General features: G+C 28.4%; 1 protein-coding gene across 1 annotated transcript in view; it reads left to right on the forward strand.

The window, feature by feature from the left end:
• The window catches only part of nebu (nebulosa), an 80,552-nt gene that overhangs the window by 10,266 nt on the left and 43,086 nt on the right, over nucleotides 1-27,200 (forward strand). The window contains exon 2 of the mRNA XM_065506524.1: nucleotides 25,878-25,924. The gene's annotated coding sequence lies outside the window, so the exon portion shown is untranslated. The remainder of the gene's footprint in view (nucleotides 1-25,877; nucleotides 25,925-27,200) is intronic.

Consider the following 27,200-nt stretch of genomic DNA (forward strand, 5'->3'; position numbering starts at 1 on the left):
TACAATATTACAATACAATTACATATAAAACAAGTAAGAGAGCTATATTCGGCTGTGCCGAATCTTATATACCCTTCACCAAATTATATTTCAAAATACAAATTTTAAATATTTTTAGGTAAACAAAACTTATTATTTATTCCAAAGTTGTTTTTTCATTTTTTGGAAATTTTTTTTGAATTGTTATTTTAATTTTTTTTTTAATTTTACAAAAATATTTTTGGTTTTTTAATTTTTTTTTGGTGAAAAAAAGTCGGGTTAAAAGATATTTTTTTCTGATTTTGACCCATTGTAGGTCCAACTTACTATGGTCTTATATACGTCATTGCAAAGGTCTTTGAAATATCTATCATTAGATATCCATATTGTCTATATTAATGACTCGAGGTTGTCCTGGTTTTTTCCTCATATCTCAGCCATTTGTGGACCGATTTTGCTGATGTCAAATAGGAAACTTCTCGAAAGCATGTCTGGCAGAATTATTGAAGATTTGGATCCCGAAGATATCTGGGGTCTTCAGAAAATTGATTTCAACAGAAAGACAGACGGACATGGCTTAATCGACTCCGCTATCTATAAGGATCCAGAATATATATACTTTATAGGGTCGGAAAATTATATTGTTGAAATTACAAACGGAATGACAAACTTATATAGTATACCCTTCTCACGATGGTGAAGGGTATAAATATGTATATGAAAAACAAATACTCGTTGTGTTGAAAACAGATCCGTAATTTAGGTAAGAATATGATCTACAACTGCCAGTTTGATATGCACCAGTATTTAGCAATCTAAGTAAAATATTTACTAGTTTTTATGAGAGAAAAATATAGTGGCGGCATGGTGGAATAGTTAAAGTGCTTGCCTACAAAACCAAGCACCCCAGGTTTGATCCCTGGCAGAGGATGAAAAATTAAATCATGGTTTTCGAGTTTTTAAAAATTAACCTCCCTCTAAACAATCCATCCAAGAAGCCCCCTGACCACTCCCTCCACCTTTAAAAGGACGATAATATCATGGAAAAAGGTCAGGCAGACCGCCACCCACCCCCTGGGAGAAAAAGGTAGTAATCAAAGATAAAAGATCAGCAAGGTTCCCCACCGCTACACCAAATACACAGAGGGCGTTGTTTCTAGGCAACGACAGATGGCAGCACCATTATCCTAGACCAGCTACAGCAGACCAATCATCTACTTAGCTGGATCACAACCGATTAACGAAACTGACACAAGGCAATAATAACAATCGATTGGATCCCTATGGCAACATCATACATGTATCCGAAGACCCGCAACAGCAGATCAATCATCTACTTAGCCGGAACAACATCCGTTTAAACTGATACAAACAATAACAATCGATTTAATGGCAACACCGTACAAAAGACGCACGATACTTCAATAATTAGGAAGGACAGTGCAATCTACATGGGGAAATACGTGAAAAAAACAACTACTTCAACAATTCGTATATAGATGGAGATGATTTGTGGAAGCCAAATGCCCCCAAGTGGGGTAATGGAAAAAAAATGAGAGAAAACATGTCATCTATAGTACGATTATTATATGTATTTTGCACACATTTTAGTTTCATTGCAGAAATACTCTATCGATTAATTACTTTTATGTTTTCAAAATCTTAATCTTGTGTAATCCGCTTGTGTTTTAAACCATTTGAATATTGGGGAAAATTAACTTTAATTTACATATTATCCTTTTTACTTTATTACTGCGTGTGCATTACTCAGAAGTATAGAAACTTATTAATTAGCTGTTATATAACAGCTTATTTTCTAATCATTATGAATATTATAAATACTTGCCTTCAATTTATCACCGTGTTAAAATAAGTAATTAATTAAAATGGTATTTAGCACTTATTACTTGACAATGAACGTTTTTGCTGGATCACTGCATATTTTTCCTAAAGGTATGACAAATTATCAATTTGATTTCACTTGTAATCGCTTGAAACGTAATCCTTAAATAAATAAAGACTAGAGACATCTACAGGGATTTATAAATTTTCCTCTAATACGCCTCTAATCATTTGACAGGCATAACAAAAACTTTTATAAATGCGTCGTAAATGATCATGGAATTATATACTAGGTTTTTGTAAATAAATAAAATCGAGACGTCATTTACAGTAAAATTAAAACTTTATTTCACTATTTGTCCAATATCACGATTTTATGTTAAAATCTATTATTTAAATCATTATAATTATTCAGAATATCAAATAAATTCAACGATTTTTACATTTAGTTTAAATCGTTAACAGCCTATTTAAGGTATTTCTAAACAAAGGATTCTTCAACAGACGAATTTGTTACAAATTTGGTTTTTTAAATCACAAAAATCTGTGTATTATTATTTATTTTTTAAGTCAAAATTTCAAATCTTCATAAAAATTCATTTACAAATTGTATAAAATTCATTTAATAAAGACGAATTAAAAATTTATTTCGTTATTGTGACGAATTGAATGAGCTAAAAATTTTATAAAATCATGGGTAAATTCTCTATTTTTAAAGATACTGCATAAGTATCTATAGGAAATAAATATAAATATATGAGGAGCCGCAGATCAAAAGGTACTTTTTCGAATTTTTTTACAAATTGATTTTTTGGTATTTTATATATTGTAGAAAAAATCAATTTCCAAAATTTTTAAATTTTCAAAAAAGTACCTTTTTTGTTCTGTGGCTCCTCATATATTTTTATTTACTTCTAAACTACTGGTTTGATCAGCAAAAAACTCACTTGTAATATCGATAGAGGAAAGTTAAACAGAAATGTGTTTCAGACATGTGGAATTTAAACAAAGGGGGTTTAAAGTTTATTAACTGCAACTTTCCAGATTTTGTAGGTTCACCAACAATTGTTTTCAATATTTTTCTTAAAGTATACTTTGGTGAAAGAGGAAATATAATATATGGGGACATAGCTAAATACACATAGATCGGAACTATGTGTATATTCTCATTCTCACCATAATGGTGAGAAAGTATTAGTAAAAAATGCTATATGAAAACAAATATTGTATGATTATTTTGAGTAATTTTGTGGTTTAGGGGTTTTTCTAGTTTCCGCTCTATGTGTATTTTTCTTTTGATGGGGGTATATATGATAATATTACATAGAGATAATAATGATCTTATACTGTTAACATTAGTAAATTAAAGTTTGTTTGTTTAAGAAAAATTTTAATATTGTGTTTGAACAATCGTAATAATAAATTATATTCTAATTTAAACACAGAAACTGATTCGCTATGGAAAAAGGTTAGGTCTTCATGGGTTAAAGTACGAAGGCGCGAAAAAGCTCTAAACTGAATCTGGGTCAGTAAAATCGTCTGGTAATTCATTCAAAGGCTTAAGTATAGTGCTAGGGAGAGGAGAGCCTAATAACCGTAATTACCTCCGAATCGGTGACCGTATTTATTTGATGGAGCACTCTCGCTATGTGGGCTGTGTAAAGATGACACAGGGCAACAAAATCAAAAAAATTTTGGAGTCTTTTTAAACCACTACAAAATTTAGTGTATTGTGGTTCCAGTAGTACAAAAATTGTAAATTTTTTTAATTCAACGGATAGATTTAAAAAAAAAATTTTTTTTTCTAAAATTGTGAATTTTTTTTAATGTTTCTCCACATAATTTATGATAACTCAAAAAAGGTTAGTCCGATATTATTGAAGTAAACTTAGAAAAGTTAAGATTTTCATAACCTTTAATCAGTTTATATATTGCGTTTTAATCGGCTCAGTAGTTTCGGAGTTATAATAAAAAATTGGAGCAAAAAATATATTTTTTATGTAAAAATATCCATTTTTTTGTTTTAAAAAAATCATGAAAAATCGAAAACGGCAGAAATTGTTTAGATTTATTGCTTTATCGCAAAGGCGCATATAATAGCAACGAAATGAGATATCGAAGATAAAAATCTATTGATTCTTTTCGAATTTATTCACAATTAACTGAATTCGTTCATTTTCACAAAATTTAATTTTTTGTTTGATATATATAAAACTGAGTAGTTAATGTTCTTCTTTCGATTGATTGAATGTTGAAAACATTTTCCCCGTGCTATGTACAAATTTTTACATATATATTGCGTTTTAATCGGCTCAGTAGTTTCGGAGTTATAAAAATTGGAGCAAAAAATATATTTTTTATGTAAAAATATCCATTTTTTGTTTTAAAAAAATCATAAAAAATCGAAAACGGCAGAAATTGTTTAGATTTATTGCTTTATCGCAAAGCTAAATGTAATGGGACCAAAATGAGGTATCGACCATACAAATCGATGGATTATTTTCGAATTTATTCACAATTCAGTGAATTCGCTTATTTTCAGAAAATTGTGTGTGCGTACAAGCGTGTACTTTGAGTGTACATTTTACATGTGTTTTGTAATTGTGAATAAATTCGAAAATAATCCATCGATTTTTATGATCGATATCTCATTTTGTTCCTATTACATGTGGCTTTGCGATAAATTAATAAATCTAAACAATTTCTGCCGATTTCAATTTTTCATGAGTTTTTTAAAACAAAAAAATTTGATATTTTTACATAAAAAATATATTTTTTGCTTCAATTTGTTATTATAACTCCGAAACTACTGAACCGATTAAAACGCAATATATAAACAAATTAAAGGTTATGTAAATTTAAACTTTTCTAAGTTTTCTTCAATAATATCGAACTAACCCTTTTTGAGTTATCATAAATTATGTGGAGAAACATCTAAAAAAATTCACAATTTTAGAAAAAAAAAGCTATCCCTAGAATTAAAAAATTTTGCCATTTTTGTACTTAGGTAACCATGATGCATCAAATCTATATAGTGGTTAGTGAAGTCTTTTTTTGCTGTTGACTGAGTAATGTAAGGCAAGTGCTTACCATAAACGCTTATAATTATGAAGTTAAATAATAATAAGACATTGCTTTGATATCACTTAAATAATAATTATAAGGGCTTGCCAATGTTTTGCTGTTTTTTTTTATTTTAATAATTAATTAAATTACATATTTAATTGACTAAGCATGTTGTTATTTAATTTATTTGCTAAAATTGTCAAATTATTTGAGTTACTAATTAGATTTTGCACGTGAATCTAATATTCCATAAATTGGTTTTAATAAAGTATTCAATTACATGTGTATTTACTTTTTGTCTATAATAATTAATATTACTTACTAAAATAAAGTTTAAGTCATTTCCTCTCGTATTATTTGCTCGACTATAAAAATAAATTGTTATTACTTTACAGAAAATCAAATAATAAATTTAGCTTTTATATTGTAATACAACAAGTGTAATATAATTATACAGCTCAATAAATTTATATCAATATTTAGCAAGAACTCAAATAAAAATACTTTTATTTTAAAATAAATATAATTTTCTTAATAAGTATTGTTGAGATGAAAATATCTATTAAAAGCGGTTAATGAAGTTTATTCCAGCCCTGGCCTTATAATTCCAAGGGATTACCAGAATAAACGACTCGAATTTAAAGCACCATCATAATTTCGAGGTTGACTCTGTTAATGAGTGATTTGTTGAAAGACGCAAGCAGACTATCCTATCAAAATTTATTGTCACAGCTTCAGGGAGAGTGGAATTCCGGTAAACAGTATTTCATCATCTCTGGGAATGTCCGATTTATGATGATGTCATAAATGGCCCAATGATGATTTGATGACATTGATTGATATTCTCACCGTGTGATTAAATTGAAGGCAAACAATTTTACATTTTATATCTGTTTTACTGTTCATAGATAGGGTCTTGAAACTGGAAGTTAAATACCAGAAGAAGTTGTTTACAATAAATAATTAATTAACTGATATTAATTAAACTGCATTCAAATCAACAATATTTTTCTATTTGTCTTTTTTCCTACTTTCAACATACATATTCATAAGTATTTCCCGATTTAAGACGTATTATAATTATATGTATAATATCTTAATGACTACACCCTTTATTATACATAAATATATTGCTCGTAATACTACAAACCATAGAGAATAGACATAGAGCGGAAACTTTCCTGTCAAAGAATTAACTTAGTTGTCAGAAACCTAATTGGTGAGAATGTATTAGTAGAAAAATTACATGAAAAAAAAACAACACTCGTATGTGTGATAATTTTGAGTAATTGTTTTGTTTGAGTTTTTTTTCTAGTTTCCGCTCTATGTGAATTTCTCTATGCTACAAACATTTATAAAAAGAAGACTATTCACGGTAAAGTACACAAGTAATTTCTATGAATTATAAAGTTTATTTTTGTTTTGCAATAAGCTGAAAATAATGTCAGTATTTTACAATTCAGTTATAAATATTTTTTTGTATTTCATTGTCAATAAATTACCGAATGACATTTATATACATACGTTGTATATACACTTTTAGTTTATTAACTTTTACGCAATTACTTTCGAGGTTCAGGTGATTTTTACGGTCGCAAAATTTCCAGTTTGAAATTTGAATATATTTTATAAATACGTAGGCTTTATAATTATACCCTTCACCATGAGTGGCAAGGGTATTCATATATAAGTTTGTCATTCCGTTTGTAATTTCTACATTTTATATTTGCAATCTGTATGTTGAAATCTACTTTCCGTAGTCCCCAAATTACTTACATAAATTATTCATACATCAATATATGCGCTATAGCAACCGATTCTGTTGCTATTTAAAATCGATAAAATCGGTCCACAAATGGCTGAGATATGTGGAAAAAACCAGGATAACCTCGATTTTTGGCCTATTTTTGACCTATATCTAGATTACTAAGTCATTAATATAAACAATATGGATATCTAATGATACATATTTTAAAGACCTTTGCAACGTCGCGACGTATATAAGACCATAGTAAGTTGGGTCAAAATCGGAAAAAAATATTTTTTAAGCCGAATTTTTTTTTTCACCAAAAAAAAATTTAAAAACAAAATTTTTTTTTTTTAAATTTAAAAAAGAAACAATTTATAATAACAACTCGAAAAATTTTTTTTCCAAAAAATAAAAAAAACAACTTTTGAAAAAAAAAATTTGTTTACCTAAAAATATTTAAATTTGTATTTTGAAGTAAAATCTGGTGAAGGGTATATAAGATTCGGCCAGCCGAATATAGCTCTCTTACTGGTTTTTATTCAAATCGAAGGCGATAATGGGGTCCTCTTCATATAGGATTTTTGATGATTACATACATAAAAATAATTTATTTTTTTCTTGTAAAATACTTAATTATATTGACAAGCATATATTAGAGGCAAATCTATTGTTGCAGCTGTAACCATATAAACAAATCGATATCGAGCACTCATTAACCAAAAATACCAACTTTTTAATCCTTCCACTTAAATGATTGTAGGGTATTGAAAACAAAACGTGACACCAGAGAATATATTTAAAGAAAGAAATAAACGTGTTTTGTTATGAATTCCACAGGGGGTAATTCCCTTCTGTTGTTATTTGGAGCTTCCATAACAAAAAACGAACGATATGTTTTATTATTTAAACTGTTTGTAATATTCATTTATAATTGAAATAAAAAAATAAGTTTAAAACAAAATAAATGTTTCACCTTAAGACGTTAAAGGTGATAAGAATTAGAAAAGATAGTCTTCGTAATCGATAATATTAAATGGAAATGGTAACACTAATTTGGATTATTTTGATAAAGTTTTTTATCTGTAACGGCTTTTAAATTATAACCATAATTTCGGTTTGAATTGAAAAATTTTTATTTTAAAATTCCGTTGGTCTATAAATAATTTTAAATTATGAAAATTTAAATTTTTTGTTTATAGCAAACCTTGGTATTAGCATAACTTAAAATTATTTATAGAATATCAGTCGAAACAGCCCTATATGACGTTGTGGTGGGGGCCCGTACTAGATGGGGCATCATCTTACAGATCAAAGACCGCACAATATGGGGACAGAAGTCGAATTATTTCGTTCCCACTCCAAGTTTTGACAGACCTTTTAGGATGGGGACGCCTACCAAGACTGCGAATTGTTCGGCCATTTTTTCTGATGGTCTTGACAAGTAGCCAGTATCTTAATTACGGCATCGCTTCTGTGGGGATGATATGTACATGAATTCAATATGAAGTCGTTGACCATTTATATCTACATAGGTTGATAGTCGACATTAAGCTTGGGCAGCTTAAATAGGTTCTGGGTCATGAAGACATCCCTGGGAATTAGAAGGTTGACGAATTAGCAACAAACTGGTCGTACGTAGACGAATTTGTAGCTCTTTGATCTCGATATCGAATATAATTGATGAATCGGCATCAAAGGTTCGAATGAATTAATTCCTATAGTCTGTTTTTATAAAATGATACGTCAACAAACGAATATGTTCGATTTTTAATTTTTTGGAAAAAAAATTTTGGTGAAAAAAAATTAGGGTTAAAAAATATTTTTTCCGTCCAACTTACTATGGTCTTGTATACGTCGTTGCAAAGGTCTTTGAAATATCTATCATTAGATATCCATATTGTCTATATTAATGACTTAGTAATCCAGACCAAAAATCGAGGTTGTCCTGGTTTTTTCTTCATATCTCAGCCATTTGTGGACCGATTTTGCTGATTTTAAATAGGAAACTTTTCGAAAGCATGTCTGACAAAATTATTGAAGATTTGGATCCCGAAGATATCTGGGTCTTCAGAAAATTGATTTCAATAGACGAACATGGCTTAATCTCCGCTATATATAAGGATCCAGAATATATATACTTTATAGGGTCGGAAAATTACATTGTGGAAATTAGAAACGGAATGACAAACTTATATATACCCTTCTCACGAAGGTGAAGGGTATAATTAAGATTTGAATAAAAAAAATTAGTAATTCAAAGGTTGAATGAATTTTATTCTGAACTTACTCAATAATGAATTAATTCTATTCTTTGAGTGAAGCTAAATAATTTGTTATTTCGGAATGGTTTTATCGAATATATTGCAGACATGTTTAAATTCAGCATTTAGATTAAAGTGAATTAAGCTTAACTTTAATTACTTAATTAATTCGGAGCTCTGATTGGCACTGACAGAGTCGAAACACCGGTTGTCTACAATTTGGCCATGAAAAATATCCTGAATGCTCTGGCCTTCTTTGACATGGTAAAAGAGCGACTGCCCCGCTTTCAAGATCGCAGACTCTGACTTTTGCCCGTAACTTCAACAAATAGATACATATCTACGGTGTAAAAATTACCAAATATTCATAAGTAACTAAGCACTGATATATATCTATTTGTTGAAATTGCGGGCATTAATTTTGAGTATTTAAGAGTAATAGTTTTAATTTGTTTTACTTTTTTAAATTTATTAAATTAATACAATTCACAACAAAAATTTTAAAAATTCTTCAATTAGGAAATTTAAAACTAAAGTATTTTTATAAATAAAATATTTATACAATTCAGTTGCTTACCTACGTAAGTAAATAACTAAATAGAAAATTAAGAAAATGAAACCAACATGAAATGTATTGAATCGAAAAATCACTCAACTATCAAATGAAAAATACAAAAAAAAAATAATAATGAAAGTAATTTTAATTGTTGCACTGTACTTCAAATAAAATTAAATTTAAACCTGATTTTATGCAATTTTCTAACATTTCGTGATAAAATGAATGAATTAATTTGAAAACAAAATAAATAAAGAATTACTTGGAAAAACAGTAAACAATTATTAACAAAATAATAAATATTTTTAAGCTTAGTATAGCTACCTATTGTGGGGGATTTTATTTAAATGTAAAGTAAATGTGTTGGGAAAACTATTTGTTGCAAATTTACCAATTTAAACAAAAAAAAATACTATTTAATATTTAAAGTGAAACTTAAGTTGTTGGTTTTTTTTAAATTAATTTCAACGTAACTTAATTATGGGAAAAATTATTAAAATATAATCAATGCCAAAAATCTCTAGATTATTTCCTTTAATAAATTAGGGTTAAATTGGTTGGGCATACTGCTTCACTTTCTATTTAAACATACAAAAACACATTAATTATCCAATTTTATTAGTAAATGCATTTTGTACATTCAGAAGCATTGACAATTTTGTAATTAATTCGTTTACCAAATTTCAAGTTACGTGAAAACGAAAATTATGATGAGTCATTTCCCAGCCAAATTTTAATTAAAATAATAACAACTACAAACTTAAAAAAACAATGCGAATTTCATAATAATTATTCTAGTAGTTGTAGTGAATGTTACCCAAACTAGAGTTATTTTAGAATGTTCATGACCTAGGAGCTAGGAGCAATTGACCATATATAGATTGTTTTTTAAATTTTTTTTTGGTAAAAAAAAATTCGGGTTAAAAATATTTTTTCCGATTTTGACCCATTATAGGTTCAACTTACTATGGTCTTATATACGTCGTTGCAAAAGTCTTTGAAATATATGTATATCATTAGATATCCATATTGTCTATATTAATGACTTAGTAATCCAGATATAGGTCAAAAATCGGGGTTGTCCTGGTGGGCCGATTTTGCTGATTTTAAATAGGAAACTTTTCGAAAGCATTTCTGACAGAATTATTGAAGATTAGGATCCCGAAGATATCTGGGGTCTTCAGAAAATTGATTTCAACAGACAGACGGACATAGCTTAATCGACTCCGCTATCTATAAGGATCCAGAATATATATACTTTATAAGGTCGAAAGATTATATTGTGGAAATTACAAACGGAATGACACACTTATATATACCCTTCTCACGAAGGGTAATTAATTGGAATCTATCGAATCTATGAAAATTGAACCCATTCTGATACAAGTGACAAATAGTGACAGGTTTGTATACAACCAAAATTAGAAATCGAGTCAGTTTATCTCTTTATATTAGATTTTGATTGGATTTATTTATTTGTATTTAATTACATTTTTAACCAAAGGCATTTTTTAGATTTTTATTCTATATTTTTAGGCGGGAATTCCCGGGATCCCGGGAAATTTCAAAATGAATCCCGATTTCCCGGGGAAAGGAAAAAGTGCGGGAAAAGAACAACTCTAGTTGCGACTAATGTTTTTTGTTTGAAGTATAACGAAGCCAGTACTACTGCTCTGGAACAGTTCTCTAATCAATGATTTTAGTTTGAAATTTCAATGATTTTTGTTTGTAAAAAACTGTGTATTCAAAATAATATAGTTAAATACTAGATGTGGCTGAACGCTAATCCATCCCAATTAGAACACCATCCTGCAAAAATTGGATGTCTCGGGAGAAAAAAAATCTGAGAGCGATAAAATTGTTAAGCGAATTTGAGTAGTCTAGTATTTAATAATAGATATTGAATAGATATTCGATAATGCACAGATTCGGCAGTATCTTCAATTGATCCAAATTATATAGTAAATGAAGAAATCATGAAATATTCTCAATTTGACTTGAAGAATTGAAATGCGAAATTCATACATTAATTGTTACGATTTCTATTGAATAGAAGATTCTCTGAGGATTTGTATTAAAAAATACATTTTAAAGGATTTTAGAATTGCAAACATTTCCTACAGTTTATAGTTAAATTGTTGTCTATAAAGAAAATGTTATTTTTATATTGACATTCAAAAATTATTGCAATAAATTCCAAAATAAAGTGTGTGAATTTGCATGCAATGCATTTTAATAGCAACATTATACCAACAAAACCCATTACAGTCCGCACAATTTGTATAGTTCTGACTAAATATAATCTTTCTTACATTCTGAAGTAAGTACGTAGACTAATAACATGGACCCTGGCCTTCACTAATTATACTGATGATATTTGAATAAAAAAGGTGATTTTATGGCGAATAATTTTCCAATTCTTCAGTTATGATCCAATAAATCAAGACGCCGAGTAACTAAAATATCTAAAATGATTAAGAATATACAGATTATAAATTACAATTGTTTCCTACAATCAATGGGCTTTAAAATCGTTGTCCATAATGAAGTGATATTTTTACAATGACATTAACAAATTACAGCAATAAATTTAAAAAAAGTGGTTGAATTTGCTGTGCCGAATCTTATATACCCTTCACTAAATTATACTTCAAAATACAAATTTTAAATATTTTTAGTTTTTTGTAAAAAAAATGTTTTCGAATTGTTATTTTTAAATTTAAAAAAAAATGTTTTTGTTTTTAGTTTTTTTTTTGTAAAAAATAAATTTGGGTTAAAAAATATTTTTTCCTAATTTTACCCATTGTAGGTCCAACTTACTATTGTCTTATATACGTCGTTGCAAAGGCCTTTGAAATATCTATCATTAGATATCCATATTGTCTTTTTTGCTGATTTTAAACAGGAAACTTCTCGAAAGCATTTCTGATAGAATAATTGAAGATTTGGATCCCGAAAATATCTGGGGTCTTCAGAAAATTGATTTCAAGAAACAGACAGGCGGACATGGCTTAATCGACTCCGCTATCTATAAGGATCCAGAATATATATACTTTATAGGGTCGGAAAATTATATTGTGGAAATTACAAACGGAATGACAAACTTATATAGTATACCCTTCTCACGATGGTGAAGGGTATAAAAAGGGAACCGACACAGTGTAGGTTCTGTGATAGGTAGAAGCCGGTTCTATTTCTAATTATTTATGTGAAAGAGGCATGCCATAACATGGTATTTGCCTAGGATAGGGACAATTTAAAGCTTTTAGACAATCATGTCATGATATGTCACGGGACTAATCCAAGCTAATTTTTTCTGTTTCCGATCAAATTAATCAATTTATAACAAGGAATAACATGCATTATTATATTAATCATACTCCGGAATGTGAATGTACTTTTAGGCTTGGACAACACAAGTTTAATCGAAACTCTTTCGAATCTTTTATATTCTTAAATCAACAACATTTTTAACTTTAACCACCGGTAACAATAGAATAATAACCTGAGATTAATAATTACTTAATTAAGCGTATTCATGCTTAAAAAGTTAAAGTTAGTTAAGTTTGGAACGGAGATTTTTACAATACATATAATAAAAAAATGTAAGAATACCTTGCTTTACTTCTCTGAAATACATTATACTGTAAATATTCTACAGTTAGTAATAACCTGCCATTCAATTTCAAACTATTATTAAATACTTGTCAAAATTAGATAAATGTGTGTAATTAATTTAAAATCAACCATAAACATTTGCTCATTACTATGAGACTAGAATTAACATCGCTCTTTTTTTTACACATTGACATTTGCATGCTTTACACTGTAAAGTCTACAGACATATGTACGTATGTAATTATGTGTAAATTAACATTAGGAAGACCCCAAAAAATGTATCTATGTTGCCAACTAAAATTAAAAAGTTTTCAAAGGATTTCAAAATGTTATATTTAAATAAAATTAATTTAAAAGAGGATCATAGTTACAATTAATGTATGAATTTCTCAAACCCATTGATCCACATTGACTACTCAGAGATTGATAGCTTCCTTATCGTTAACTGCATTGGCAGAGTTTAGACATCCTTACTTTGTTTTACAAAAGTTTTGACAGCATCATGTCTATAATCATCATCATTTTAACTAAAGGTTTACTCGCGCCTAGTATTATCTTAAATGTCCTGTTGCCCATAGATTCCCACAAAGATTACATCTGTATACATCTCGGAGAATTATTCCACTATGTGTTTGCATCCAGTCCGAATTTCTCCCTTATCATCTTATATACAAAGTTAATATTGAGTTAACTTTTTTAATCTGAATAGAATAGATTTGATGTTAAGATGCAACGTATAAATTTCCAGTATTCTACACATTGTTTACGTAGACCTTCCATTTAAGTTTAAAATTGAATATCACGACAAAAGGGTGGGCAAATTTGAGGTTATAAAGTAAATTCGCTGTCAAATTATGAAATGTTAGGAATTGAGCGTCATCCTATGACATTTATTTAGTACAAACTTTTGAATTATTAACCACGGAACTTTGACGACGAATCTCATTTTGAATCACAATGGGTGGGCAAATTTGAGGTCTGTGGACATTTGTCCGACATCATATTCTATAATTTATTGGTATCAATAATATTTACATTGGTATCAATAATATTGAATATGTCAAAATAAAATGTGTTTTAAGCCAATTTACGCCCTTTAGAAAAGTGGCTTCTTTTGGAAGGTCCTAAATTTAAGGACCCTCAATTTTGGTATTATTCTCATTGTGAGTACCTTGAGATAGTTTCTTTATAATATAGTAAGTCTGCTTTTACACAGGGCAAGTTTCCTTGCCGCAACTATGATTTTATAGAAGAGAGAGGGGAAAGAAGAAAGAAGAGGGGTACACACTTGCTCGTACTGGCAAGTCTCTTCAATTCTGTTTTGTTTTCTCATTTTCACTATGGCGTCTATTAGGTTTTGACATATAAAATTGAACACAGACTTGCTGTGTGTAAACAGACGAGCAAGTTTAAAAGAGAATCGAAGATACTTGCTTCAAGTAAACTTGACCTGTGTAAAAGCAGACTAACTTTCTCGATATGATCAGAACTAAAATTGCTGAGTAGGTTATTAAAAGCACCTTGTATCCATGACCATTAAGTATTCTGCACAAATTTACTGGTACAATGTTCTCTGCAGAATTAAGGATAAATTGAAACAACCCCAGGAGATCTGTATGGTCCTAAGGTTTATTAAAAAACACAGGCGGTTGCACAGATCGATTCATTTGAGCCAATTTTGCATTACTCTTTTACAAATATCGGCCAGAAATTTGATAATTCCGCATTCAATATTATTTTTAAGTTGTTAAGTTTCTCGAGATTACACGGCTACGGAACTTCCTTCAATAAATCAATTGTTTGACTAGTTGTGTGGGAAATAACATCATCTCGTTGAAGTCCAATGAAAAAATAGCCTTCCAAAATGGCGCAATAGCTAATGCCATTGACCGTGAAATAGCGATCATGTTTATCAGCGAAAGCTAAATAATAACTCCAAATAAATCTTGATTAAAATCAGAAATTTTCTATTATGATTTGACTTGGAATTTCTTCTATGCTGATCTACAAACTTTTGGAGCAATTCTGACAAATGCCAAAAATGTCTAAAAAATTAAATTTTTTTTAAAAATAATTTAAATAATATCGTAAAACAAGCTAAACATTAATATTAGTTAGGAACATCGGCCACCATTCTAGGACCCAATTAAATGGGGCCTTCCTAATGTAATATCTGTATGTATGTTTCGAACAATAGTAAAAACACGTATTTACATATCACGTGTAAAAACTGCCAACTAATGATTTCCGAAAACAATATTATTATTATTGTTATTATTATGTGTTTTATTTTGTTGTTAATTCTATTTCAGTTATACGAAAGCGAAATGAATAATAAAAATCATTTCACACAATTTTTGCGTTTTGTTTTATTTTGCACAAAAATACGGAAGAACTTATGTCTGTTTTGTCGTCTGTGCATCTTGTTTATTTCAATTATTTTAATGAGTCTGTTAATTCTGTTATTTTGGACAAATTATTAACAACAAAAATGCATTGAGTTTGTCGAGGTTGATCTATAACTACTCAGTTGTATTTTGGTGACAAAGAAAGAAAGAGAATTAAAGTGGTGAGTGAGATCATGTGAATCATTTCTGAAATGTTTTTGCGATAAAAAAAGCATTTGAAGAACTTTTATTAATTGAAAGAGAATAATGTAATTAATAAAATAAATACAGACAGACAGTTGATTAAAAGATAAAATTAATTAAAATATTTAAATAGAAATTATTATTTTAGTCTTTAGATTTTGTATCAACTTTTCTAGAATGAACCGCAACTTAGACCAGCCTCCTTTTTAAAAAAGCTTACATTGTATAGTCATACACTGTAGTAATGTAAAAGTATTGAGTATTTGTTTATTGAGTGTTTGATAAATTTATCAAACTTTTATAAAACAAAATTTCCATTAAAAATTGTTTTATTAATCTTTGATAAATTGATTTATTTCATTAATCTTTGGTAAACTTATTTTTACATATTCTAACGGTATGAGGTCAAATCTCAATTTTCTGGAACCAGTTCTCTAATCAAAGATTTTTGTTTGAAATTGTAACCCCCGAAAGTAGTTTTATGGAGGCGATATATGTATAAAAAACACACCTTCTTAAAACAGTTCTAGAACTAATTCTTCCATCATTGTTTTTATACGTTTCACCATGAGTGGCAAGGGTATATATAAGTTTGTCATTCAGTTTGTAATTTCTACATTTTTCATTTGCGATCCCACAAAGTATATATATTCTGGATCGTTATAGATAGCGAAGTCGATATAGCCATCTTCGTCTGTATGTTGAAATTAACTTTCCGAAGCCCCCAAATAACTTACATACTCGATTCATACATCAATATCTCCGGAATTCTTCCGGCTCGGTTGATATCGGTGCACAAATGGCTGAGATGTAAGGAAAAAATCAGAACAACCTTGATTTTTGACCTAAATTGTCTTTCATTACAATAAAAAACCCGAATTTTTTTTCATCAAAAGTTTTTTTACGCTAAATATTGAAAAAAAAAAATTAAAAATTTAAAAAAAAAACAATTTGAAAATTTTTTTTCCAAAAAATGGAAAAAAAAAAGATTTTTTTTAAATTTTCGGCACAGCCGAATATAGCTTTCTTACTTGTTTTTATTCGAAATTGTCTTCTTTCATTACAATAAAAAAAAGTATTTTAAAATGCTGGCTTATTGATTTTTGGTTCTATTTAAAGTTTGTTCCATTCGTTTTCACAAATCCTCACAAACAAACCTAAACAACCCAGGAAAATTTTTGAACAAGTTCTAAAAATGTTCCTGGGTTGTTTATTTTTATTCTTTTGTTATTAAAGTATTCAGTAGTATTGAATCAATACTTGAAAAGTATTGAATAGTATTCAGTATTGAAAAGTATAGACTTTTTACAACACTAATACACAGTGATTGCAAAGGAAAATGTCGAATCTGCATTATGAATGACATAAGAATAATTAAATTTTGTTGTAGATTTAATTTCATAAAATAGATTTTATAAAATAAAATCTCTTTAAAATATAATAAAGCGGGCTTAATTAAGTAATTCTCACTTCAAACCTAAATTAATTTACCTCTTTTACTTTAAGGTTAAAATTTTTATACAAAATCTAAACAACAACTGACACACAATATTCAAAGACAACCCTGTATAAATGTACGGCCATCAACTTGATTTTAAATAAAAAGTATGTGAATAAAAAATGCTTGAACTTCAGTTTTCTTAAACAAAAAAAACTTCATTGTTCATTAAATAACATTTGCGGTTTAATGGATTTAATTTAATGTCTTGTTTTTATCATCAGATTTTATTCTGTTTAAAAGTAATCACTCATTTCATATGAAATTTAACAAGTAGATGCTGAAACAAAAAACTTCCGCAGGAGTTCTAGCAGTATTGAAATCAATTTATATTAAAAATAATTAAAATGAATGTGAGGAGTTGCGATGAGATGAGATAAACATGTTTAATAAAAAAAAACGAAAACGAGAATTGTTTTGAAATTAACACGCAATAAATTCATTTATTAAATAATCATTTAACAAAAAAATTTATTTGTATAGGACGACAAAACATATTCGTACTCGTAAATAAGTACTTATAGTAAGTACATTTGGTACAATTCGTTCATTTAAAGGTTTTTTTTTTTCTTTTTTTACTTTCATTTATTTTAATTTTCGGTATTCTCGGTTCATTGTTTTGAGGTCAATATCAAATTTCATAAACGACAAGTGCTGCAGTAATAAAAAGCAATAAAAAAAATAAATATTTTCAAAATTTAGTTTGCGAATATTTGGTTATGTGTTGATTTAATTTAACTCTAATCAAACATTTATTTTAGGAAGACAATAATTGAATTCAATTTGTTTAAAAACACCACTTCACTAAAGGAATTGTAGTTGTATTGCTAGATTTTGTTAATTAAAGAAATATTTAGAAATTAAAGTACATAAAGTGGTCATAATGTACTTTATATTTATAATATAACAAGAATTTGTGAGCAATTAAAACGAGTTTAAATTTCAAATTTCTTGTTTAATTTTTAATTAAAATGGCACAGCCATTCGAATCAAGTGAGCTTTGGTATTTTTGACGACATTAAGGCTGTACTTCAGTCACTTAAATCGTACACTACTTACTTCTATCTGAAAAGTTGTCCAGTTTATACTGTTTATCAATTCCATAATTGGCGGACGAACTAGCCAGAGCAGAATCCACATTGAATGTCTTTCCGATATTAAAATTGAAACAATGCACAGAGGGATGGCTTCATAAATTTTTTTGCAAAAATTATAAGGAGTGGTCGTAGAGCGCTGAAATTTGGCACCGAGAATGGACCAAACTAAGAAAAAAATAAACTGTTATCAAAATCGACCACGCCCAACGCTTACTGTCCATACAATATAAATAGATTTTATCGCATAAAATTTTTCCTATCCAAGTAAAAGTCTAGAAATTTGTTCCAAAAACTTCCGAAAACTGCTGGTACCGCTAATAGGAGGAATGACATAGATTTTTGGATATGTATATGGGACATTTCATGTCAAGTGAACCAACTTTTGAAATCGATGTCTTCCGATCGGAATGAAATTTGCACCAAGGTCTATTGGATAGTAATTCAGACACAATTTTTCAACAAGATCGGTCGAGAACTCTCTGAGTTAGAGGGGGTCAAAATTTGGCATTTTGGCCAAACATGTGTTTTTTCTCATTCAAGTAACTTATTACCTATTGTTCTTAACAAAATCTGTCCAAAAAAGTTTAGATAACTTTTTCTTCAATCTTTCGAACAAAATATTTAAAAAAAAAATATTTTAATATTTTTTTTCCGAAATCAAAAACTTTTTTAAATTTTTTTTCAAAATGGACCCTTTTTGTCTTTAAAGAAAGCTTAGATATTTTCCTTGAAGACCTATTTGGTCGCTTAGTGGGATGCGAGTGGGATATCTATCAAATTAAATATTTTGTAACTCAAGACATACAATTTTTTAAATCTTTTTGCAAAATCGAAATTTTTTTCCAATATGGGCCCTTTTTTAAATTTTTTTTTACTCAAAAGAAAGCTTAGATATTTTCCTTGAAGACTCTTTTGGTTGCTTAGTGAGATGCGAGTGGGATATCTATAAAAATAAATATTTTGTAAATCAAGACATACTCAATTATTGACTTTTTTTTTGCAAAATCGAACTTTTTTCAAAAATTTTTTTTTGCTCAAAAGATAGCTTAGTTGTTTTTCTTTAAGTCCTATTTGGTCGCTTAGTGGGATGCGAGTGGAATAAATATCAAATAAATTTTTTGTAACTCAAGATATACAATTTTTGAATTTTTTTTTGGCAAAATCAAAAACTTTTTTGACTTTTTTTTTTTAAATAGTCCCTTTTTATATTTTTTTGCTATAAAGAAAGCTTAGGTATATATACCAAATGATCTAGATTATTTGACCTTATTAGATATCTCAATGGAACAGGTTAATTAATAATTTCCCAATTTCTGGAATAAATTTTTAATTGTTTCCCACTTTAGTACTAATAGCATACTGGCATCGGTTTTATGACAATTTTAAACAGTTCCAAGTTTACACGGATCTTTTCATAATAAAAAGCTTAAGATGCATTTGAGCTACAAAGACGTTAGATTTCCCACCAACCACAAACCAGGAAACCAGATCTTTAAATGCATATGTATGTACGTAAAGTATAATTAGACTATTATACTTTACGTACACAACTTTAATAGCATCAGGCTCAGATCTAGCTCAGATTTTTTTTTTAAATTGTTTGGATGTCTAAATAATTGTTCGCGTATATTCCAATAAGTCATCTAAAACGTGCTGTATTATATTAACAATATTTAATCAAAAATTATAAAAACAAGTTTACTGTTTTTGTTATATTTCTGATTGTTTTATATTACTGTGCTAAAGGAAATAGTATAAACATCTCATAATTTATAACTAATGTTTAACAGAATTTGTTTAGATAAATATTTTTAATTAATCTAATGCTAAGGGTCACTATGAAAGTCTTCGGTATGTATTAAGGTATTTACAGACGACAATACTGTGTATTAATACTTTTCAAATTTAAAATATGAAATTGTGTTATGATACATACATAAGTTTTTGACAAATATTAATACTCAGTATTGTCGTCTGTAAATACCTTTAAAGACACAATAAAAATATAATTCAATAATGAAAAGTATTCGGTATAAATTATTGACACAAAGAAAATATAACACAGTACAACACATGATTTTGGGACTCAATTCTGACAATTGCACGTGAAAGTAGCCCCAAAAATAAGAACTTCTGCATCATTAGTTGGCTGCCGTATTAATTTAATGGTCATACGAATTTTTTTCCTCAAGGTGGATTTTTATCACTTTTTCTATATTTTAGCACGGTTATTCTCGTATACCGTACGGAATATCTCTTTTGTGGCTGAAGCAAAGTTGTAGATATTGAATAGTAAAAAAAAAGTACGGAACATACCTACCCGAAAAAGATGCATCCAGTGCCTTAAAAATCGCCAAAATGCCCATTTTTTTAATTTTTTAACCAATTTTTCACCTTTTTTGCTCAATAACTGGATTACAAATCCAATTATGGACTGATCACCATGAAATTAGGTCGTGTGATTTGTGTCTATATAAAAGTTATTTATCATGAATTTTGTATGTATACCATAATTTTTTACAGACTTATGCTTTTATTTATGCTTTTATAATGTATGAAAGTCCTGAATGTATATGAAAGTGAGAAATCTGAACAATATTTGAAATCCATACATTTGGTCATCATTAAATATGTTTTGTAATTAATTAAGGATTGGCTAATATTTAAAAAAAAACAATCAACCTAAAAAGCTTTGATAAAGTTTAAAATTAACCAAAAGCTTTCAGTTTTATATTTTATTAAAATATAATGTTGTTCCGACCTCCGTAAACCTATTTATTTATTAAATTTAATAGAAAAACAAATGTTATTTTTAAATAAATTATTCCACGTTTTGACTTTTGGCGTCATTAATAAGATGTGCTGAGACTTTGATTGTTTTCATTTTGATAACAAACAAAATATAGAACATTTTTCATCTTTAAATTAAAGAATTCAAGAATAGCTGTGGTATTTCAATCAATATCAATATTGATTTTTCTTAAAAATAACCGCAACAAATGTATTTATTATGCTTTTAAATAATTTATTATTTTCATAAAAAATTTCTTTTGTCCATGCAACTTAAAGTGATTCCAGAAATAAAATGCAATGTTTTCATATAAATTCAATACATAATTTTTCCTCAACAATTAATAAAGTTTTGCAACAATTGAATTGTTTTGAATTTAAAATTATGAAATGCCTTTTCGTTGTGGAGGAAACGCCCCTTTTTTATAAATAAATCAATTTAAAATTAATTAAAATCAATCAGTGCCACAATTAAACGGAGAAAGGCCTATCGATCTTGAACTTGTTGGAAAAATAAAGTGCTCACTAAACAACTTATATGCTGCAACAGAGATGGTAATTCCAAGTAGTACTAAAATGGTACATTTTTGTGTACGCAATCATTGAAATGTATTTTTTTATATATTTTGAAAATTAAATAACATAAATGGTGAAAAGACAGATGGGCAACGGCTACATTTTAGTAGAATAAAAACTTTTTTGTTAAGAACTTGTAGAATTTGTAGGGGTTATAATTTTTAACTTTAAAAAAATTCAGTACTATTGTCCATTTTTCAATATCTGCTCCATTTAAAAGCATATCTCCTCTCAATTTCTATCCAATAAAGAAAGTTACTACCACCATGTGGAAAATTTGTGTCAATTGCTTAAAACGAGCAAGTCCCGTGTCAGGACAGGTTCCCTTCCCCATAGAGTATTTTTTAAATTTTATTTAAAACAAGTAAGAGAGCTATATTCGGCTGTGCCGAATCTTATATACCCTTCACCAAATTATACCGCAAAATACAAATTTTAAATATTTTTAGGTAAACAAAATTTTTATTTTTTTCCAAAGTTGTTTTTTTAATTTTTTGGAAAATTTCTGTTTTTCGAATTATTAAAATTTTTTTTTTTTAAATTTTTAAAAAATTTTTTTTTAAATTTTAAACAATTTATTTTTTTTTTGGTGAAAAAAAAATTCGGGTTAAAAAATATTTTTTCCGATTTTGACCTATTGTAGGTCCAACTTACTATGGTCTTATATACGTCGTTGCAAAGGTCTTTGAAATATCTATCATTGTCCTGATTGTCCTGATTGTTTTCTCATATCTCAGCCATTTGTGGACCGATTTTGCTGATTTTAAATAGGACACCTTTCGAAAGCATGTCTGACAGAATTATTGAAGATTTGGATCCCGAAGATATCCGGGGTCTTTAGAAAATTGATTTCAACAGACAGACGGACAGACATGGTTTAATCGACTCCTTCTCACGAAGGTGAAGGGTATAAAAATTACTCTTTCATTTGGGTTAGTAATATAATTTCTTAAATTTTGCACTTTAAATTTAAATGTACAATAAATGTCATCTCTGCTTCCAAAGTGGCGTCAACAATTTGTAATAAAATGACATCAAATAACATACAAATTGACACGTATGGAAAAGAAGGCACGTCTATCACTGGCCGTTACAAAAAAAAAAAAACAAATCAAATTGTTTACAATAATTTTACATTGACGATACATACATATGTATGTAAATATTTCGTTTCGTTTTAATCGTAATTGACGTCAAATATTCAACTTTGTACCAAATGCAATCAATAGTTTATTTGCCACATTTTGACATCTATAAAAAGCAAAATATTTAAATTAATTAAATTCTGAAATCTAATTTATTTAAATTAACAAATTGTTATTTGTTGTTCATATGATGTCTTTTTTTTGTATTTTTCCTTCTATCAATTTCACTTTTTTCATGTCACAAAAACACAAATATTTATGTGCATGCACGGTTTGTATGTCAGGCAGTTTATATAGTAGATTAGAAATTCTTAATAAATCGTGTTATCAAGTGTAAACAAATTATAGTTTTAATTTATTTATTAAACAATTTGCCATTAGCTGAAATACTTATGTTCTTACGTACATAATTTGTTATCGGTTACGTTAGCCGGTAATCACTCTTATCGGACAGTTTTTTTTTTATAAACGTCAATTAAATAAATCTCATGTCATTTAAATGCAAAATCCAAATCAAGAGATCAAGCAAATGCAACCAATGTTTCTGGAAGATTTATTTTATTAAACAGTCTTTAAAATATTCCATAATGCGTGTATTTATAAATAAATACAAAAGGATTGTTTTAAATACTTCATTGATAAAGAAACGGATCCACTATAATGCTGAAAATAGATTTTTAATGAAGTATATTGCACTCCTTATCTACAGTAAATGATATTTACTCTGAAATATGTATATTGGGTGTATGACTTAAAAATGCGGCATTTACAATAGATGACGATAAATATCTTATATGGGCAATTCCATATCATCGTACGTGACATTTGTAAGCCTATAGAGTGGAATAGATTTTGCAAAAATAAGAGTATCTGAAAAATAATTTGGTCTTTATGTTCCATTCAGAGGATACTATATTTGAAAATAATAAAAAGTTCTGTCGAAACATTGTTGTAAAAAATATCGAGCGAAATAAGGGTATATCGTACGTGACATAAAACGGAAGTCATTTTGAGGTACATGTAGAAATATGCGAAAATTTTAGAATCGCGAGAGGCGTTATGTTTTCATTTAATTTCTTACACATAATAATATTTTAGTGTTTTCTTCTATTCAATTCATCTTGAAAAAAAGTTTCAGGGGTTTTTGGGTTTTCAGTCGTGGTGCATGTCTGTTGCTTCGAAAATATCGAATTTTGTTCCAACAATGCGTCTTATGCGGAAAGTGCCGCTGAAGCACACCGATTGCTCACCATCGGTTTCAACGTGCCAGAGATGGTTTGTTCGGTTCAAAAGTAATGATTTTAACACTGAAGACAAAGATCGCCCAGGCCAGCCAAAATACCAAGTATTGGAGGCATTACTCCATGAAGATTGTTGTAAAACTCAACAAGAGCTTGCAAAATCATTGGGAGCTCAAGCAGCAAGATTCGAATTGAAGCCGAGATACCTTGAAAGACGATGTTGCATGTCCGAAATAATGCTTGAACGCTATAAAAGAAAATCGTTTTTGCACGGAATCATTACTTTCAACGAAAAACGGATCCTTTACGATAACCCGAAGCGTAAGAGATCGTGAAGCCCATGGCGCTAAGGTAAAACTGTGTATTTGGTTATTTTTAATATATTTGGTCAATTCACAAGGTCTCTTATCAGTCATATTGTCATAATGTCTTAATATATCTCGACTCGGCAGCTCGGCTTAACCGACACTTAGGCAGTCGGCGAAGGTCTCTACTGGTTGGTTACGAAACACAATAAACATAGCATAAACATACAGAGTAGTATTATTTTAGTACATTTTTTACTTGAAAAGCAATAAAAACCATTGTGAAATATTAGGACATTATGACAATATGACATGATAAGAGACCTTGTGAATTGACCAATTATAAATAAATGATTTTTATGGCTAGGGTAATATGGCCTGAATATCATTGTCGCCGATATATTGTTATGACGAACATTCCACGGATTCAGCTACAGAATACAATAGCGGTGATCACAGGTTATTGAATTATCGATTTCTGTAGAAGTTGTCACAACGAGGAAGAGGAGGAGACGTTATACCACTGTCCGGAGTCTTTATGCACGACCTGGAGAGGACATCAGAAGTATAAATGCCTTTGTACAGTAGTTTAGAAACTTTTTTATTTTCAAAATAATTCGGTAGCTCGTGAAGGATTCGAGTTATATTAATGAAATTTGGACGTGCCCTTAACTGGCTCATCTCCTGCCTCAAAAAGCAATTTAACGATAGTATTTGAATTGAAATTATTGAGCACCTTAGTGGTAATCCTGATGATAAATTTAGTAAATAAAAACTGAGTTAAGCGTTTTAATTTAATCGTTAACATTAAAATATGAATGTTATTGATAACTCAAGTTCTCGAACAAAAAAATTTAATCGCGAGTTTTATGCACGCTAAATGTTTTTACTATTTTTTTTTCAAAAATAAAGAACGTAAAAACGTAATTTAAAATAATTATTATATTAAACGAATTAATTTTGAAGCAAAAATAACATGAATTGGAATAAAATAACAAAAAATTATAAATTTTGTGCCGCCATTGTTAGGAACCTTATAAAATTATTAGCAAGCTGCAAAAAGTTTTGAAAATGTTAAAGTTTCTTACACGTCTCTGATTTTTCTTAATGTGAATTAAATATTTAATTTTCTCGAATGATCCCTTTGCATCGTCTTTGAATGTTAGAGCTCTTGATAAGAAAATTAGTGGCCTGTCATTAGTTGAACTGCATTAATTAGTCTTATCGCCAGACATACATATCAGGCTAAAGTAATTACACGATTTTTTGTAAAATACAATATATATATATATATATATATATATATATATATATATAGATTCTACTTAAAATTCTAAGAATAACCTTTAAGCTAATATAAATTAAAGATTAAAGAAATGTGATTAAAGCTGTTATTATTATTTCAGATTGGAGCCTGGATTTCATTTAAATTTTGTAACATTTTTAAAATTGAGTCCAGTTTAAATTTTTCGTGTCAATATTAAATAATGTTTTATTTAAAAGTTTTAATTATAATTTATCATAGAATTTTATTAATTAAATTTTTATTTTTTTTCTTGCAGACATAATACTACTGTAAAAACAGAAATTAGTTCCTGCTTAAAAATCTGTAAGTATAAAATATTTCTTATATCCTTTAAAAATTCCAATGAAATCGGAGTTATTATATTCTTTAAAATTTAATATGCCAGTTATATAATCAAAAATTCAAGGTTGTTATCTCTTGTAAATTTATTGATAGTATGGCAAATATGTTTAATATTTTGTATTGGAATCTGTTTATGCTAGGAATTAAATATATTCAGATACTTCTCATTACTCGATTCCAACTAGATAGTATTTTTCTCGAATACTCCGTTTATTATTGGGTTGTCTAACAGTATTTTCTTTATTTTACTTGATTACTGTTAATTTTTTAAATATACTTTGTGTGACTAATGATCTAAAAATAATTCTAATATTCACTCTAGAATATGGAGTTTTATAGAAACTATTTTACATTTTATTATTGTTCTTATTAATTCTGACTCAAACCGATAAATCTGATTAGTACTGGATTAAACACAATATTTGTAACCAGTTTAGTGAAAACTGTTTCGTTGTGTCAACCGAATTTGTTGACAATCAAATGCGTCAGTATTTACCTCCTGTCTATACTTGACAAATATTTATCATAACATTTAATGACGATTGCTGCCAAGACAAAGTTGTCTGAGTTAAATATAGTTAAGGCATAATATAAGTAATGTTTAAATTTAATTTTTTAAAACAAAAAAAATATTTAAATATTGATTTAGCTTAACTTTATGTTTAAAATTTTGATAAGTTACCCGTCCTAACAATTTTGTCCTAACGAATAAATGGATACTATACCAGGTATTGACATAGGGTAATGACCAAATTTTTCAGTTGTGACAGCAACATTTTAATTGTGGCTACCAAAATATGTCATGACAACTGACTTTATGTTTCTACAACCGAAATAATTCTATTGGCAACAAAGTTGTTTGCTGTTTTCTCTGTGTACTAAATATATTTATATTTTATCTCAAAGTTCTACATATTGTCTCAAATATTTACTATTTAATCATAATTTTATAACACAAATTTGCAGTAATTCTCATAAATATGATGATAAGAACCATAAAGAAAAATAAAAACAACAATGTTTAATAACACTTGTACAATTTACAACTTATTATATGAGTTGTATGTCGTCCGATTTTACAATAGTTCTACAAATTCAGAACAAATCAATTAGTTCTGAATTCCATTTTCAATATCAAATTTAATTTTATCTTTTAACCAATATATTAAAGAATTCATTCCTTTGAAAATTCATTCTTTATAGAATTAATTCCTTATTGAATCATTCAAGTTTTCTT

The sequence above is a fragment of the Calliphora vicina genome, chromosome 3 (genome assembly GCF_958450345.1).
Source record: "Calliphora vicina chromosome 3, idCalVici1.1, whole genome shotgun sequence".
In the NCBI taxonomy this organism is placed as follows: Eukaryota; Metazoa; Arthropoda; class Insecta; order Diptera; family Calliphoridae; genus Calliphora; species Calliphora vicina.